Raw genomic sequence first — 20,007 nt, forward strand, 5'->3', positions numbered from 1 at the left:
CTTTTCTTTCTTATTTCATTTTAACAACAGCTTATTCGGAAACCTGAAGGCTGTACATACCAAGAGGGTGTAGGAATTGTAGACAAACTACAAATCCCAAGGTTGCTTTTGCCATCAATTATTTTATTCTGCCTCCCTGTTTAATTACTGTGACCAGTCGATACGGTCCTAAAAGGGCGATTTACAGTGAGTCACGCCAATACAACGTGGGTCGCTTCATCTCCAGAGGTGCTGTTTCGGAAAGCCATTGCGAGTGTAAGTTCACCTTGCATGAAATAATGTTTATAAAGTGATATTTAGTAAATCCCGTACCAGTGACAGACACTGCAGAGTAGGGCCATCGCCAAACTCATTGAGTCACCTCTTTCCATTTGTTGTTGTGTCTTCTGCTATCCTGGCAAAGCTATTTACCTGTTGATCGTACCTAATTTTGGCCTGTAGAAACCGCGGAGGCTATAAATTGTTACGTTGAATTTGCCCACATTTACTAACCCAACTATAAATTACTGTGCATTGCAATAATGCAATATTGTGATTTTTGGAACTATCCTATGTCGCTCTTTGGTTCCATATTTTTACCTCCCACCCCCATGTGAGTTCCAGACTACTGATAGACAGTGATCTTCCCTGCACACGACAAAGCCTCTTCTCCAGCAGACACTTAGCGACTGGGCACTGCGCGGGTGCCAAGCATTTTCCTCACTCTCTCCCCTGCCGCGTTCAATCACCTTTCTCAGTTCTTCCCCTATTTCTCTCTATTCCTTCATCGTTTCTTTACTTTATCCTCATCCTTCCAACACATCACTCCTTCACTCACTTTATTTCTCATCCACCCACTCCCCCCTCTCGTCATCTCTTCCTGTCTTCCTTTATTACTTTTTTACTTGCTTCATTACTTCCTCTCTCCCCACCTCCTATCTGCTTCGCTTCCCTTGGCGTCCTTCATCTTCTCAAAAGAAACAAAAAGGGGAGTGAAGAGGTTCTGCTCGTAGGAGCAGCGGAGGTGGATACGTCCTCCTCAAGTCAATAGGTACTAAACATAGAGATCCACTCTCAGGAAGTTTTAGAGTCGAGTCCTCCCAGACTAAGGGCCCGATGTAGGTCGGTCGGTAACGGCCGAAAATCGGTATTTTCGGCCGTTTCCGACCGGTATTCAGTAATCGGTATGTAGGGACACATTATTTTACAGATTCGGTAAATTTACCGATCGGTAAATTTACCGAATCTGTAAAATACCGAATCGGTATTTATACCTATTCGGTATTTTTGATATGTAGGTGGGACTCTTCTGAGTCCCACAAGCCTTACAGAATCGGTATTTTACCATGAAATCCAACTTCATGGTAAAAAAACGATTCCGGTGTGCATGCACATGTGTGCATGCACACCTGTGCCATATGACAGGCAGACCTGCCCTTAGGGCAGGTATGCCTGCCACATGGCCCCCGAATCTTTTTTGGGGGTGCTAGAGGGTGTCAAAGTGACACCCCCTGCACCCTTGTCAAAATCGGTATTTACCGATTCGGTAAATACCGACCGGTAATGCCCCATTCATTCCTATGGGCTTCAAAGCCCATAGGAATGAATGGGCCATTACCGGTCGGTATTTACCGAATCGGTAAATACCGATTTTTACTGATTCGGTAGCAGGAACATCTGGATGTTCCTACATCTCAACCCCTTAGATTTACCGATTTTTAATTACCGAATCGGTATGATTCGGTAATTTAAAATCGGTAAATCTATTTTACCTACATCTGGGCCCAAGTGTGTTTCCTACAGTGGTGGGAAAAACACACAGATTTGTTAAAATACCCCTCACACACCAAAGGGGCCCTTGGTGTAATGCTTCATCATATGGGTCTTCCCGCCCCACTGTGGGACGGGGCATGCTACGACCTACGACTACGTGGAAGCACAATTATTTGGAAGGACAAAACTATGTGTCATGTAGCAGTGTGAGTGGAGGGGTCAGGAGTGAATGAGAGAGTGAATTGAAAAATACCTGGCTCTTTGGACTAAAAAACTTTAACAGTCCCTTGAGCTGGTATTATTAAAAGTGGGGAAACAAGGTGAGAGGTGTATTGCCTGTAATGAGCTGTCCCTCCTATGTTTGTCAACATGTTTCGAAGCCCTCCCCTGGCTTCTTCTTCAGGACCAAGATGATCCCTTCTACACTAACCATATATTAAGGAGCGATGTCCCACTCTGGGACACTACAAGTAATATTGCCCCCAAATAAAACTTAGCACTGGCACTACTAGGGCCTCAGGGAGCGCCAACACCGCTCCGCTCTGCCCAACTCACCGGGACTTCTCTGGTCACCGGGGCTTCTCCGAGTGCTTCTCATACGGCGGGGCAGGCACCGACAATGTGCCTCAAATGGCCCTGTGTCCGTTCTCCTTGCGGCCTCTACCTCATGAGGCATGCCCTGCGAGTTCCGGTAGAGCCCTCAACTTGGACGCATGCAGGCTTTTTCCGCAGGGCCCTCTTTGACTGGCCTCCACAGAGAGAGGTCTCCTCCTCTGCTCTTCACGCCCCCGTTCAGGCTTCGCTCCTGCCTGACTTCCGACATCGCTCCGCACACCGCCACCCTCTGGCAGCTCACTGGGGTTGCGAGCTCACGAGGCTCAGTTTAGCTCTTAGTCAGAACCCCACCCACAACCAGGCAGTCTGCCTGACTTCCAGGTCGGGCCGAGGCGGTTCCTCTTCTCCGGCAAATGCAGGGTGGGCTCCCTCTTTCATATACACACAAATGCAGGGTGGGCTCCTGCTGCACTTCTGGACCATGGCAATGCAGGGTAGGCTCCCGCTTCGGATCAGCAGGGCAAAAGGGAAGCAGCAATGCGGGGTGGGCTCCCGCTCCACCACCAGCAGCACGGGGGAATCCCTACGCCAGGGATTTCCTCTGAATGACGTGCAGCTTAGCGTTGCGAAACCACAGCACTCTCCCTGTCCTGGGAATAAGAAATGTAGCGGCCATGAGGCGCTGAGTCCTAAATCATCAGGGGCCGAGCTGGGCACAGGCAGGCTAGCACATAGGGACCCCCAGGAAGCAGCAGCTGGGTCCCACAGCAGTTCCTCCTGTTGCCCAGCAGTCCTTCGCCCCAGAACCGGTACAAGCACCAAAAGCAGCACACAAACAGGGGTTCACAGCCCCAGTACTTATACTACATTTCTTCTTTGATCTGCCCTGGCACAGGACTTGGGGGTAACCCGTTTCAACTGGTTATGGGAGATAATGGAGCACTTTGTTTACAGGGCTCCTCTTCCCCTTTGTCAGGTGGGGGCTCGGTCACCAGACACACTACAGGGGGTGGAACCAGCATTCACCTAGGCAGGCACAGACCTAGTCAGGGTCAGGGGACTACTCCCACTACTCCAAATGCAGATCTCCTATTCAGCCTAGCACTGACTCACGCTGCCCTCCCTGGAGCCACACCACCTCCCCTGCCCCTGTCACTCCAGAGCCATACATGCAATACACATCAGGCAGGCAGACACAAAGCACACAGAAATTCCAACTTCTAGAAGGGGTATTTCTAAAATAGTGATAACAAATCTGTGCACATCTTTGTGCAGCATTTATTATTACTATTCCAAACATATAAAACTTGACCACACTACTCCTCTCATAACAGGGATTACCACTGAAACACTTATCAGGGAATCTCCAATGCATTCCTATGAGAGTGCAGCCTCACAGCAGTGAGAAACCAAAATGGCTGTTTGTCACTACCAGGACATGTCACACACTTAAGGTACATGTCCTACCTTTTACCTACAATGCACCCTGCCCATAGGGCTGGCTGGGGCCCACCTTAGGGGTGACTGAAATGCAGTAAAAGAGGGGTCATAGACATGGCACACACTTTAGGTGTCACATCACAGCGACAGTAACACTGCTCTCACAGGCTCTGCAATTGCAGAGGCTAGAGACAGGTTTGAAAGGCTACTTCGGAGGGTGGCGCAATCAGCGCTGTAACCCCCACCAGTAGCATTTAATTTACTAGCCCTGGGTGTCTAAGATACCACTTTACAAGGGACTGACAGGTAAATTAAATATGCCAAAGAGGTGTAGACCAATCTTACCATGTTTACCACAGAGAGCCAACAGTGGGGCAAGGAAGAGAGGGAGGACGGGTGAAGGCAAGTAACATGGACCAAAGAGTGAGGGTAGGGGCAAGCAACACTAGAGAGGTAGTGTATGAAGAACATGTAGGAGGGAGAAGTACATGGAGAAACCAGCTGAAAAAGACACATTCTGGTAGAGTACTTAAACAAAAAGTAACTCCTAAAACAATGAGCAGTGGAAGGACACAAGTAATGCATCCGTGCTCCATGGGAGGGACTAACATATGAATAGGAAGTAACCCTATGGCAGCTTAACAATAAGAAGCAAGAAGATAAGAGTGCCAATGAAGCCAATCAGTGGTAAGCAGTGAGTGGCCTCTAATCCCACTTGTAGAAAACAAAAGGCCTCAAAAAGAGAATGCATGCACTATCTAAGTAAGACCTACAATGAGATAGGTCTACTTGGCAGCAATGGTGAAAGTCATTCAGTTTGAAATTTTATCAACCAATTTTTGAGGAGTGCTATGTGTCCTCACAGGACTGGCGAATGTCCACTGAAACTAACCCTGTTACGCATAGTTCCCCAACAGTTGTGATCTCCTAGACTCTCTTTCATAATCTACCCTTTGCAATACTCAAATTAAACTCCTCAGCCAGAAAAAAATGGTGAAAAGCTCCTTCACCCATAGACATTCACATTTTATTTCCATAGTGAATGGTACAATCTGAATCATCTCTTCTTTTGGAGGCATCCTTAGATTGTGATTTGTCTGTTTCTGAAAGATGTCTATGTAGAAGCTTTGGCCCTGAATGTTTTCATCAAAATATCAGCTTATCTCTTTGTCCACAACTGAGCATCAATATGGCCAGATTGCTACCTATATGGTCAGACTTCATCCTTATTCAGTTTACTGCTTCCCTGAAAGAAAGTCCCAAATAAGGGCTGGTTTATTTTAGTTATGCATGTGCCTTTCAGCTACATAGTGTGGGAAATAATGTCTATAGGAGTTAAAGGATAGTTCTACAGTCAGCAGAAAGTTGTGACTGCAGAAGGTCTTGGTGAGGGTGAGGTGGAATGAGACACCACAAAGTAAATTTCCACACAACAAAACCTTATGAGGACCATTGGTTTGTATGACTTGAAACAAAGCAATGGTAAAATTTGTCTAGTAGGATAGGGGAGTGTATAGTAAAATATCTTAAATGGATTTCAAAAGAGAAAAACAGTGAATCTTCAATCAATTCACAGTGGAATCTGCAGCCTTCTGCTGCTTGCTTTAGCTTTGCCTGTGTCTGCTCTGCTCATTTGGTGGCAACTCCTGGACCTTTCCCACTCTATGCCTTTGCTGATATCTGAAGGTCTGGGAGTTAAATTCAAAAGGCAATTACAGATCACATACACTCTTCTCCTTTTCCTTACCCTCCTACGATGAGTTACCATCTTCCAATTTTATCTTACTGCTGTACAAACCTAACACATTTGTTAAACCCTTAGCAGTTCCCTGTTCACTTCTCACTTAACCTCCACCATTAACTTGATGTGCGTATATCTCTATCTCTTCCATTGATCCTGAGCTAATTTACATTGTGTAACAAAAGGGTGATACAATCTGGTGTAATGTCAGACAAATGCCTATCCCAGTGACTGCACTTCCTGTGTGGCATTCCAATATATTTCCTGCCGTTAAAAACATTTGTGATGAATGAACTTTTGACAGGAGCGCATTCTAACTCAGATTTTCACTTACCAATCTCTAGAATCCCTGGTCGAACGAATCGTTTCTTTGTCTGCTAAGAAGTGTAAAGGGGAGAACACCAAATACCATAATAACTTCATTAACCAAATCAATTCAAGTTTAAAGGACCACTCACTACAGAGTAAAGTTTAAAGATTTATTACAAAGCCAAAAATAACTGAACATACAAACACCTCAGCAAGAGGTTAAGAAAGTAAACGGGAACTAATACACACATAATCCTACACGAGAGTCTCAGACGACTCGATTTGAAGATTAGCGTAAGTTCCAAAAGCATCAGGCAAACAATGACAGTCCCTGCTTGAAGCCTTGACTGCATTTACCCAAAAGGAAAGAAAGGTTAGTCTGTCCCTACACTAACTCCAAGGCGACACCCCTACTTAGCATTCCCACCCGAGCAAGAGGAAAAGAGGTGTCAGCAGTGAAGACTTCCTAAGAAGTACACTCACTTCCATGGGTAAGTAGCCTAAGCTACATAGCTCGTTCTAAGATGCTCCTTCTTGCTTCCCATCTGTTCAAAGGCTACCCTAAGACTGCTCTCCACCCTCGGGGTACTGTGCCTAATACAAAATCCCAAAAACAGTAAACACGCCCTAAACACACCCCTTCAGGAAGGTCTTCTCTCCTGGGTTTTTCCATCGAAACTTCAACTTCATCCAAAAACTGTTGGTGTGTCCTTGGGTCCCAGGCACCTTCTCCGCCAAATGTATCATTCTACATTCTCCCTCCCACAATTCTTGACCCTACCAACATAACTCCCAAAACAAAGAGTTATTCTACCTAACAAGACATGTGTCTGTGCACCTGCAACAGAAATCTTGTGAGAAAGTAACCTTGCACGCACAAAAATCTATAATTCAAACTTAGCTGAGAAAAAGATCGTTCCCAAGAAAAAATACATTTCAGGCCTACAATATGCAGCCAAGCTAAGAAATTACAGTTAGGCCTCTACTGGCGTTTTCACATTACCAGGCCTTACACATTTAAATGCATTTCTAACCCTACATCATAAGCATTACATTCAAAGACATTCTATAAGCATTACATTCATTTCATTTTAAACATTAATCTTTGTCTCATGAATAAGCAAACCTACACCTGCAACTTTTAACATGGTGCATGTTTAATCCTAATGTACTATTTTCAACGAGAAGCGTAATGAATTGCATATTCTCGTTTAAACACTACATTAGTCTGCAAACGGTATGAATGCTCCTAAGCAGTCTAACATAAATTGATTAATCACTGCATTTCTAATAATCACACATTAATTCAGTTCTCTAAATATGCAGGTGCTAACTACCCATGATTATATTGCACCCCTACAATTTTTCAGAATACCATGGTGCTCTATCAGTTCCCCCCTTTGATGACCTGTGTCATCACCCACTCACTACACCATCCTTAGGGAAAGAACTGACTTAAACAGAGCTTGTTGCCATTCTTCCTCGCCTAAACATCTCCAGGTTTCTAATATTCCGATATTGACTGTCCTGCAGTGTTTCCATTCCCCTCTCTTGCTCTCTCAATGACCTTTCAATCCACTTGTAAGCCCTAAGCAAACCCCAATCCGATCACACCAGCCACAGCTATATTATGAGGTTTCAAACACCTTCCTCAGTCAGATCCTCAATCCCATGATGAATTGTAGTGATGTTACTTATATATTTCTCCAGATCTTTGCTGTTATCTGGTATATAAGTACAGCACTCTTGGACCTTCAAAAGTTTACGGACTCCTTCTTTTGCCAAAAGGACATCTAAAGCAAGACGATTTTACAAAACCATTGTCCTTATCAACAACATCTCTCCTTCAACCAACACCAATGTCTTAGCTGAAATCATTGACAATTCATCAACAACAGTCGCCAACCTTCTAATCTTCACATCATTCAGAATTCAGAATTACTCCCAAACTTGGTATCATTGCTCCAAAAATATCTCCAACTCCTGCTGCTGCACTCGCACCTCTTCTTACTCTCGCATGCTGTCCTCCTTCCAAAAGCTCCAGACCTGCTGCATGATAAATCTTAATGAAAATGATCGACAAATAGCACGTGCCATACCATTTGGCAGGCAATCTCACATAGGCATTCCTCCCACAGACATAACACAGAGTTGGCATCACTTGCACCTCGTCTTGTAAAAAGTCCTTTGCTGAATCCTCTATAGTGAAGACTTGATCACATGTGGTCTGTTCCACGTTACCATTCTCATAATACGTCTGAGGATACCTTATGCATAATTTCACCTTCTGCTGCTGATCTAGTGCTATTGGACCATAACCCCCTTTCGATTTGTGCAACTTCTCATCTGTCAAGTCTATTCTGCCTTCTCCTGAATCACGCAACTGTTTCTGTTTTCTGTATCTATCTTCTACTTGATCTATGAACCTTTTCTGTTGTACCAACTCGAAAGTAGGTATGAAGTACTTTCTAAGTCTATCTTCTGATTTATAGTAATCATACTTGTTCAAGTGCTTATAAGCTGGTACTTCAGGAAGCACTGCATCATAATTGGAAAAGAAATACTCAAAATGACTTTGTCCATAGAAAATGCTAAGCAATAGACTACACGTAATACCATACGTCAGTGGAAGGTGGTGATACCTAATACCCTGGTCCACTGAGGCAGGCAACTGCATACACACATAACAATCTTTCACATCCATTGCATCAATCTATTCATACAACATTTTGGCATACGCATTAAGCTTAAAGTCACCTCTAGAAAGATCTGTGTGAAACCTACAACTTTCTTCTAGTACCAAAGCTCTTTCATCTCCTATCTTGACCTCTCTCTAGCTAGGAGTCATAGGAGTAGGTGTTCCCTGTACCTCCACTGCCTGCTCATGTGGGCTAAATATGAAACCACAACTACTAGAATTATGAAAACTATCACTTCACCTACAAGTGTACCTACGATACACCTAGACCTATGATTTGGAACTCCAGCCTCCATGGTCTCAGGGATGTTTTCAATCTTCTTTGTTCAGCAACAATGTTCAAGAGTCTCTTTTCTCCTCTTTCCGCTGCTTGCAAATCAACTCGAACAACACCTCGGAAAGCTGGAAGTCCCCTGATTTGATTTCAGTTCCTTATTTACATCACGCAAAAGGCTCCCTTAACCCTTCTCCAAAATCTACTTCCACTCGGACCTAGGTACATTTTCAACGTATTTACTACAAAGTCTCTTTAACTCAGAATAAGATTTGCTCCAACTGCCTCTAGAACGTGCTGTAAAAGTTCAAGACGAAGAACAATAGTTTCATTTGACGGTACTACAACTGCAAATATAGGAAATATCAGTCTATTCAGAACCAGATCACTAATTTTGCTCAATATCGGAAGATTTGGAACTGTGATGGTCAGTACTCCTTCAATTTCAAGTCCTGGCTCCAACAACACCACATCCAATTTCATGTTAGGGCTCTTACTGACTACTGTCACCGCCCTCACCCTTCCAGATCTCAGCACTCCTGGCATCAGTCACAACGTATGACCACGCTGGAGTTGCGTATCTCCGACAAGGCACCCTTCTTCGTCTTGATCTCCTCAAACCTCCACGAGCTTGTCCTTCTTCGCTTTCATCTGATTCAGAGTCTTCAGACACTGGAACAAGATCCTGTTCGGGGACCAACCACAGATTCAACCGTCTCTGTCTCTCGGGCCACTGTACATCTGCTCTGCTGGTTCTCCTGCTCTCATTTTGCTCACCCTGCTCACAACTTCCCTCATGGGAACAGTCCAGCCCGAACTGCCAAGCCATGCCTTCCCTGGACCGGAAACAAGCTTCCAAGGACCGGTTTCTGGCATTCCAGCCGTCTTCAGCCCGGCTTGCTTGAATCCAGTGGCAAAGTGAGCAAGGGGCTCACGTCTGAGCATACCCTGCCACACTTATGGTGGCCAAAGCGGTACAAAAGGGGGTGGTGATGGACGGAGCATCTGAACCAATCAAACACTCACACCCAGTCAAAAGATCTGGGTTTGATCCATCACCGTTCTTTAGCCCACTCTGCCACCCCAGTTCAGACATGGCTATATGCAAATCAGTCTGACCCTGTGCCTCATGGGAACAGTCCAGCCCGAACTGCCAAGCCATGATTTCCCTGGACCGGAAACAAGCTTCCGAGGACCGGTTTCTGGCATTCCAGCCGTCTTCAGCCCGGCTTGCTTGAATCCAGTGGCAAAGTGAGCAAGGGACTCATGTCTGAGCATACCCTGCCACACTTATGGTGGCCAAAGCGGTACACACCTACGACACACAGCCTCAGCCATTGCACGAAATCTCGGATTGTATCACGTTTGTCTGAACACTCGCACCATCGCATCTCTTCCCAGATGCACCACACCATGAATTTGCCTTGTCATTGGGTTCAACAACTCATCTGGTAACACTGCTCTCCAATCACTTGAAACCCAAATGTCGACATCTCCTTTCACACATCCTGACTTGATCCACACACTTTTCTCCTGCTCTGAAACCTGTTCCTGCAGGCACTTGAGTTCGTCCCAAGTATCTGCCAAGGCCAACATCATGTTGAACTCGGTTCTTTCTTGGCTCCCTTCTATGTGTTTCTCTGTAAAATTGCAACCTTGCTCGGCACAGAAACGTGCAACTTTGTCGGCCTATCTGTTTCCAAGTGAGACAAAATCAGTTCCCCTCCCATGAGCTGTGCACTTGACAACAGCAATCTTCTTAGGGCCCTGCAAGGCTTCTAAAAGCAGCCTCATGAACTCCCCATTTCTTATGGGTGATCCTGACGATGTCATATAACCTCTCTGTGACCACAGCTGTCTGAAGTCATGAACTACACCAAACCCGTACATGCTGTCAGTATGGATCACTGAAAGAATATCGACTGAAAGAATATCGACTACCCAAAATATCGTTGAGAAAATATCGAGTACAAAATATCGAGTTTCTATCTACAAACAGGTAAGTACAAAAATATCGAGTACAAAATATCGTTTACAAAAATATCGTTGTTAAAAATATCGACTTTACTAAAAACAATGTTTAATTACATTAATATAAAAAATTAATTACTAAAATATAATTAACAATACTTAAAATAACTTTTAATAATTAAATAATTAATGAAAGTAAAAAAATATTTTTTTTCATCATATTTCTTAAAACATATATATATAGTAACAAAATTTAATTAAATAATAGGCAATATTGTATATGTACCCCAAAAACCCCAAACTGACCCTGAACCCTAAAAATACCCCTTTACCCAAAAACTGAAAACTGACCCTGAACCCTAAAAATACCCCTTTACCCAAAAACTGAAAACTGACCCTGAACCCTAAAAATACCCCTTTACCCAAAAACTGAAAACTGACCCTGAACCCTAAAAATACCCCTTTGCCCAAAAACTGAAAACTGACCCTGAACCCTAAAAATACCCCTTTACCCAAAAACTGACCCTGAACCCTAAAAATACCCCTTTACCCAAAAACTGAAAACTGACCCTGAACCCTAAAAATACCCCTTTACCCAAAAACTGAAAACTGACCCTGAACCCTAAAAATACCCCTTTACCCAAAAACTGAAAACTGACCCTGAACCCTAAAAATACCCCTTTACCCAAAAACTGAAAACTGACCCTGAACCCTAAAAATACCCCTTTGCCCAAAAACTGAAAACTGACCCTGAACTCTAAAAATACCCCTTTACCCAAAAACTGAAAACTGACCCTGAACCCTAAAAATACCCCTTTGCCCAAAAACTGAAAACTGACCCTGAACCCTAAAAATACCCCTTTAATTTAACATAATTAGCAATTAATCAATTAAATTAAATTAATTACCAATTAAATTGTAAATAATTAACATATGTTATTTAATTACCAATTAATTAATTATTACTACCAATTAATAAATTTACATATTTAATTTATTATAATTAAATTACTTCCCACCCTATTCCCCTATAAACCCACAACCCGCTACAGAATAAAATTACACAATAATTAAAAAAAAATATTAATTAAAAATAATTATTAAAAAAAATGACACTTTTCACATATATTATAACATAAAAACACTATAAATAATTAAATATTATTGAAAAAACTATATTTTTTACTATCTAGATTATATACTTGGATATTTTCACTGTCTATATTATTTACAGTCGATATTACTTCACTTACCTTAAAAACGATATTTTGACTGTCGATATTCTGCCTAGTCGATATTTTCTCCAAACGATATTTAAAACTCGATATTCTTTCCAGTCGATATTTTGGAGTCGATATTATGTCTGTGCACCGTCAGTATATTTGGTAATTTGAATTTGTTCAGCTGCCAAACAGGCACGGGTCAAAGTAATGATTTCAGCTACCTGAGCAGGGTATACTCCTTCCAGGCAAGCAGATTCAACCACCCCTGTGATGGTACATACAGCAAACTCTGTTCTCAACTGACCAACACTGTCTCTTATGCATGAACCATCAACAAAGAAAATCTTATTAGGGTCAGACAGTGGTTCATCAACAATGTCAAGTCTCGACTTGGTGCAAAGTTCAGTCACAACAAGACAGTCGTGATCCGCACAATCTAGAGTGTTTGGTAACGGCATCAGAGTAGCAGGATTCAAAACAGAACAGCTTCTAAGGGTCACATTCTCCGCAGCAAGAATAACTTGCTCATAGCATGTGAGCCTACTGTTGGTCAAGTGCTGTGTCTTTGTCCTGGTCATCAACAACTCAACATAATGCGGAACGTGTACAATCAGAGAATGACCCATGACAATACTTTCACATCTTTCAATTCTGACACCTGTTGCGGCAACGGATTTGAGACATCCGGGCAACGCCGAATCTAATGGATCTAAAGTAGCTGAGAAATACGCAACTGATCTACGGAAACCTCTATGATCTTGAGTTAAGACTGATAATGCATAACCTTCTCGTTCACCATAGAATAATGAAAAAGACTTGTAGTCATTCACCCCCAGTGCCGGAGCACGACAAAGGTCCTCTCACCACAACTCCAGGAATGCTTTCATACAGTCGTTGTCCCATGGTACCGTATCACTCACATCCTTGTGCGTCAGTTTCTGTAAAGGCTTTGCCTTCAACGAGAAGTTGGGAATCCACTGGCGACAGTAACCAACCATCCCTAGGAACCACCTGACTCCCCTCTGAGTGTAGGGCATGGTCATATTCATGATTGCCTCAATCCTATCAGGTGACACCTTCCTCTTGCCTTTTTCTATCAGATGACCCAAATACTGCACCTCATTCAAGCAGTATTGCAATTTATTTGGGGACTCATTGTGTCCGTTCTCTGCCAAGTGATTCAACAAGGCGATGGTGTCAACCCTGCACACATCTTCAGTTCTTGACGCAACAAGGAGATCGTCTATGTACTGCACCAGAACAGAGTTCTGTGGCATTACCAGACTCTCAAGATTCTTTTTCAAGATCTGATTAAAGATTGGTGGACTCTTTGTGTACCCCTGAGTAATACGACACCATGTTAACACACGCTTTTCCGCTTTGAACACAAAAAGATATTGGCTTTCTTCATGTAAAGGGATGTACGACAGTACAATGCGTTCATTTTGATACTCTACATCGCGGTTTTCACAACGCAAGGGCGCTGGCTTGAGGATTAATATGATTTTCTATTCCAACTCCAGCCCACCTAACAGTAGGGAAGGTGTTGGAATAGAATATCACACTATTCCTTAACCAAGAGCGCCATCCAGCACAAGTCGTAGTAATGACTTGCGTGGTAATTGCTTCGTGGTAAAGGTCAATGTTTCCCATGTAAAGGTATCGAAAAAAATGCTTGGCAAAGATCAATCACAGTGAACCACTCTGCTTCAGTTGGGATCTGAAACAATATCTCTGATGGATTCGATACCACTAGACAACATGGAACAACTATATTGTTTATTTTGTGAGGGCCTTGGATGATCCTAAATTTCCCACTCGGTTTCTGCAATCTCATAATAGGCGAGTTGCATGGACTGCCCATTATCTCCTTCAGGATCCCCTGCTTAATCGTAGAGTCAATCGCAGGTTTTATCCCTGCAATCGTTTCTGGTGTCAAGTTATACTGGGCTGTTCTAGGGAATTCAACATTTTGCTTGACCAGAATTCTGACTGGCTCCACTCCCCTGATCAATCCTATGTCTTCCCCTGAAATTTCCACACCGTCTGTGAGACTGAATCTCTCAAACCCAATGGAAGCTTTTCCACTGTCACCACAGGATACAATTCAACTCATAAGTGCTGATTTGCAACCTTAAAAGAAGCATTGTCGTCATTGGTTTGCAACTCCACTCCCTGAGGGGTGCAATAGATTGTACAATTGAGCTTGCACAAAAGATCTCTTCCTAGCAAACAGACGGGACTAGAATAACACACTACAAATTGATGTCTATCCCGGAAGGTCCCTATCTTCTTAGGGATCGGTTCAGTTAACAAATTTGTCATCTTCCTATTTGCAACACCTACAACTTGAATTGATTGTCCCGAGAGGGGTAGGTTGGGAAGTGCTGCAGATCTCACAGTAGAACGGATAGCACCAGTGTCAACCAAAAAGGTGATAGGGTAGTCATCAACGTCAGCTTCTACAAAAGGTCCCCTCTGGTCTACCTCCAAGACTGCCTCAAGGGTGCAGTCTTCTTCCCCCCTCAGGCACCGTCATGCCAATGGGTCCAGGTAACATTCATCTCGACCTTTAAAAGAGGCATCTGTTGGTACGTCTGAGTCCCTTGCGAGATCCTCGGAGACTGGGGAACCTGTAGAGGTAGCGCCCACCCATTCATAAAACTTGGCCTCATCACAGTGGTTGTTACTTCAGACACCTGTACTACTTCACCTTCCTGCTGTAGCGGATTCATTGGGTTGAAGGGACACTCGCGTCTCCAATGGCCAATCTGGTGACAAAGGTGACACACGTTGGTCTTTTTCAGAGTTGCCAAATCTACCTTTACCTTTGGGTCCTCTGCACTTCATTTCCCTTCATTCTGGCCATTCTGTTTCCTTCCTAGCATTCCCCCACCTGACTGTGTCTGAGCTCCCTTGTCTACCGCTTGCATCTGAACTAACATCAGCTTGTCCTTAAGCTTCCTATGTTTCGAATCCACCTCATCACTACAATACCTAGCAAAGCGCAGTATCTCATCTATCGGTTTGTTCTGCCAACAAATCAAATGCTGTTGGATTATGAGGCAAATCTCTAAAACAACTTAGAAACAAACTGTCCCATGTTGTGGGGGTTCATCGTATCCAACCCTCTATATTGCTTAAAGACCCTCAAAAGCCTCTCATAATATTCATGCCCTGTCTCTTGGCTCCTGAACCATCCGATCTATCTTCTCCAAGAATTTATCCTGTGGAGACACTTTGGATTTCAGCCATGTAATCGCTTGCTTATACTTTTTCATTACAGTCGGTGAAGGACCAGTTGTGATAGCATCCCTGTCCTGTTCCGAAATAGGCCACTCAATCGCAACTTTACAAGCTGCTCACAGATCACTTGGAACCACAATATCAAACAATGTATTCAGATCAATCCACAACACTTTTGAAATCTTGACAAACTGCTCAACCTGCTTGTACCATTCAACTGGGCTCTCCCTCAATTTAGGGAAGTCATTTGTGAATGCTGCCAAGTCACCTCTACTCCAAGGCACATGTACATACCCTCCACTAGACCCCTCTCATAAAGGGTAATTCCCTATTCCTGATGTTCCCCCTCCCGGAGGAGGTAACTCTGCCACACTGATTTGATGCCCTTTTTCTTTGACCATCTTTCTTCCCACTTGTCAAGTCTATTCCATGCTCGTATCCCTATAATCCGTTTCCGAATGTGAGTCTTTAGCCCAATTACCCTCTTTTTGTCCAAATCTTGGTCAGTATACTGTAATCTGTGGTTACCCTGCCACATCTTTGTTTTAGACAGATCCACCTCATACCGGTTTGCCAATTCAGTTAGTTTCTAATGTGCCGCCCTTGCTTTGCGAGTCGCATCCTTTGCCACAAACAGCAATTCATCTGGGTCATAATTTATTTTAGGGGTTTTATATAGCGCTGGCTAGACCCGTAGGTATTAGAGCCCTTTACATAAGGATCAACAATGTTACAACAATGATAGTGATTACAAGTTACATCAAATATATGCGACACCTTAAAGAGCGAGAGGGAGAGACAAAATAGAGCGTAAAGGGGGCGAGGAGAGTGAGGTGAGAGAGGAAGAGGGGATAGAGGTATGAGAGACGAAGGGAAAGTGTTCCCATTGACTGACTAGGTAGGTGACGGCCGAGGAGGGAATCAACAGCCGATCACCCCTATAGCTCTCAAGGTAGCTCCATCGGGCATCAGTTAGATAGATAGATAAATAGATAGATAAATATATATAAATATATGCAACACCTTAAACAGCGAGAGGGAGAGACAAAATAGAGCGGAAAGCGGGCGAGGGGGGGTGAGGAGGGAGAGGAAGAGGAGGTAGAGGTATGAGAGACAAAGGGAAAGTCTGCCCAATGACCGACTAGGTAGGTGACGGCCGAGGAGGGAATCAACAGCCAATTACCCCTATAGCTCTCAAGGTAGCTCCATTGGGTATCAGATAGATTGATAGATAGATAGATAGATAGATAGATAGATAGATAGATAGATAGATAGATAGATAGATAGATAGATAGATAGATAGATAGATAGATAGATGGATAGATGGATAGATGGATAGATAGATAGATAGATAGATAGATAGATAGATAGATAGATAGATAGATAGATAGATAGATAGATAGATAGATAGATAGATAGATAGATAGATAGATAGATAGATAGATAGATAGATAGATAGATAGATAGATAGATAGATAGATAGATAGATAGATAGATAGATAGATAGATAGATAGATAGATAGATAAATAGGAGACAAGGAAAAAGCAGGCTGGGCAGGTGACGGTCAAGGGGATGAACCAAGGCTGGTCTCCTCATTAGCTGAACAGAGCAGCTCCACTGGGCGTCAGACAAAATGCTCGGAATCCGCTGTCAGGATAGGCATCGGTCAGATAGTTAGATAGATAGGAGATAAGGAAAAAGCAGAGTTACAGAAAAACGCTGGGGGGGTGAATGGGCGAGACAGGGAGACTGGGAGAAACTGTGCCCAAAGTCCGGCTGGGTAGGTGACGGTCAAGGGAATGAACCAAGGACGATCTCCTCAATAGCTGAACAGAGCAGCTCCACCGGGTGTCGGACATAATGCTCGGACTCCACTGTCAGGGTAGAAATCAGGTGTATTCATAGATTGTCAGATTATCCAGACGCCATCTTGAGGTCAGGCACAGTCGATTCCTTCTTGGTGCTCCTGCGGCTGGGACAGAGTGGAAATAGAAGTCTGGCCCATCTCCGGCAAAAAGTTTCCCGGCGGCTCCCAGGCTTATATTGTGGTTCTGCCGGACTCCGAGTCGGGCAGCCCTTCCCGGCAGTGGAAACACCATCCATAGGGGATTATGGTGTGGTTCGGACTGGCAGGAAGACTCCGAGAGCTGGTCAGAATAGAGTAGGAATGACCGGCCGGTTTAAGTATCAACCGCCGAGATCATAATCAGGAAGTTGGACCACAAAGCCCTCTATCTGACAGCCAGTTGCTCTTAAAGAGAACCTCACTGTAAAGAAACTGACCAGGTATCAAACACATCTCTTCGACTGAAAGAATGCTAAACAAAGTCAAAAGGCAGTTTCCATGATGGTATGTCCATAGTGCATCCCAAAATCAAAGAATGTCCATACTTTCAGAATCTGGGCATTTTATCTTAATGGATCACATTTTTTCACACCTAAGGGGAACTTAAGCAGCCAAAAAAGCTGTGAGTCTAACAACTATGTTACAAGTTTCTGAAGGAAAAAAGTAAGCTGCACCTTCTAACTGACAGGTAAAGTGACAAAAAAATACTTACTGCTTTCGTTTCTCAGTTTCTAAATATTTAGTGAATTGCTGAGAGTTAGGGGCAAAATACATTATATCTTCCACTTTAACTCCATGTGCTGCAATGTGCTCTTCGGAATTAAATCTCAACAAGTAAGAGGGGCGTGGGATCGGTCCAAATATGTCAAATATCTTTCCAGCTGAAGATCTGTTTGCCTTGAAAATTACACTGCCTTCACTTAACACGGGCTGTTTGAACCGAGATTCAAAGATTACCAACTGATCGACAATGCTAGTAACTACTCCAAAAGGCTTCATTGCAACATTGTCAGGTAAAGTGATGTTGAGGTCATCAACTGCAGGCAACTCGTTTAGATGTAATACTTCTTTGGGTGTGACAGGAAAGCCCTTGCCATCCTTTCCTGGTTGTCCTCATCATCATCTCCATCCAATAAAAGAGCAGACAAGGACACAGATGAGAAGGAGGTAGATTCAGAGGAGGAAGACGATGAAGAAGAGGAAGAATCAGAGTCTGAATCCCTGTCAGAAGAAGAATCTTCAGATGAAAGTGGTTCCGTTTTGATTTGTATGGGTACAAAATCATATCCTGGAGCAGTGTGTGTTACAGCTGTGAGAACAGCATCAGAATTCCTCTGGGACCCATTTTTTGATTTTAAACGACTCAATTGAAACTCCACCACTTTCTTAGAATTCTCACCTCCTGCTGTTAAAAAACCTTCCTCAAGCTGGTTTTCCCAAGCCATTATTTCAGGGACTATGTCTCCAAGTGCTTCCTTGCTGTTGGTTTTTGTAGTTTCTACTTGTAATTTATGAAGTTGATCTGAGCCATTGCAGTCATTTGTGTATTGGTTGGTTATTGAAATCATGTCATCCTGGACAGTGCTAGAATCAAATATAGACAGAAGGAAATGAGGAGTTGACCTTTCCCCTGTTTCACTCTCTCCAGTGGTAAATTTCCCTCAACAATCTCATTCACCTCTGCTTTTAACCACATTACATCTAACCTCTTTGCCTTTATCACTGCCTTTAAGGTACTTTGACTAGATGTGCCACTCAACACTTGCTGTCGTGTTCTCTACACCTACTCACTTTTGGGGTACCTCTAAAAGGCATCCCGTTCCCTGCACTCCCATGGTCCCAATCTTCCCTTGCCCTGTCACTCTGATTCCCTTCAGGTGAATCCCATTCTCTTAAGTCTGATCTTAACTCAGCACAGGATTTCAGTCTCGGCCCTCTCAGATCCATGGGTCCCCTAGAGGAGTCTGCTGTAGCTGCCAATGGCGTACTCAATTCCACGGGTCTCGGCATGGGATGTCTGGGATGGACATCCACTTCTCATCTGTTCTGGATCATACACTGACACTATGAGACCAATGGTAACAGGCACTGTAAGAGTGTCTGGTAATCTCCGAGAGTCTGCACTTTCTGGATTCTGCATCCCCATCCCTCCTGTCGAGAGCTTTCCCACTACTCCCGCACTCAGTGGAATCTGAGATTCTCTGGCTTCCTCTGGTGGGGCTGATCGTTCCCTCTCTGGGTTGTATGGAGGCGGTCTCTCAGACAGCAGCCTTTCTATCAAGCTGTCATCTGTATCACTGATATCTTCCTCTTCTATTTTCTTCTGGGTATTCTCTTCCTTGACTAACAGTGGGTACAACTTATCCCCCTCAATCGTCTGTACTCTCTATCTTTTCTCCAATGCATCCCACCTCGCATCTTGGAATGCCCTTACCAACCTTTTCACTCTTTCCTGTCTCATGTCTCTGTTCCTTATGTGTGCTGCCCTAATCCGTGCATGCAATGCCACAGACTGTGTGGGTCTAGGTAGAGGCCGCAAAGAAGCCATAATCATTTTCAACGGATATAGCACTTCCAATCTAAAATTTCCATACTGGGGAAAGGTCAACTCCTCATTTCCTTCTGTCATTTTACACCAATTCTCAAGCCATAGTATAGTGTGCAAACCCACATTTGTAGACATATAATGAGCTGGGGTGTCCTCGGGTGGAGCCTCTTCTCCCCATGAGTAGCCACCTTCTTCTCTCTTCTAAACAGATCTCGCAAACATTTAAAACATTTCGTGATGAAACCAACACTTTTGCAGCGCTCTTTGCTTCCTGATAACAATCCACCAATACCAGCGCTGCTTCACACCAACCGTCCTATCGCAGAGCAACACCTTCTGACAACACTTTCCTCCACTTGCAGCAGTTCCCCTCCTTTACAATTTGTCTCTCACCCACTCACGC

At 43.7% G+C, this 20,007-nt stretch overlaps 1 protein-coding gene and 1 pseudogene across 1 annotated transcript in view; one reads left to right on the forward strand and one right to left on the reverse strand.

Moving 5' to 3' along the window:
* ITGA1 (integrin subunit alpha 1) overlaps nt 1-20,007 on the forward strand; it is a 1,037,437-nt gene that overhangs the window by 752,069 nt on the left and 265,361 nt on the right. The window lies entirely within an intron of this gene.
* On the reverse strand, nt 17,765-18,871 carry LOC144819097 (uncharacterized; annotated as a pseudogene).

This window comes from Lissotriton helveticus, chromosome 2_1 (assembly GCF_964261635.1).
Source record: "Lissotriton helveticus chromosome 2_1, aLisHel1.1, whole genome shotgun sequence".
Taxonomy (NCBI): domain Eukaryota; kingdom Metazoa; phylum Chordata; class Amphibia; order Caudata; family Salamandridae; genus Lissotriton; species Lissotriton helveticus.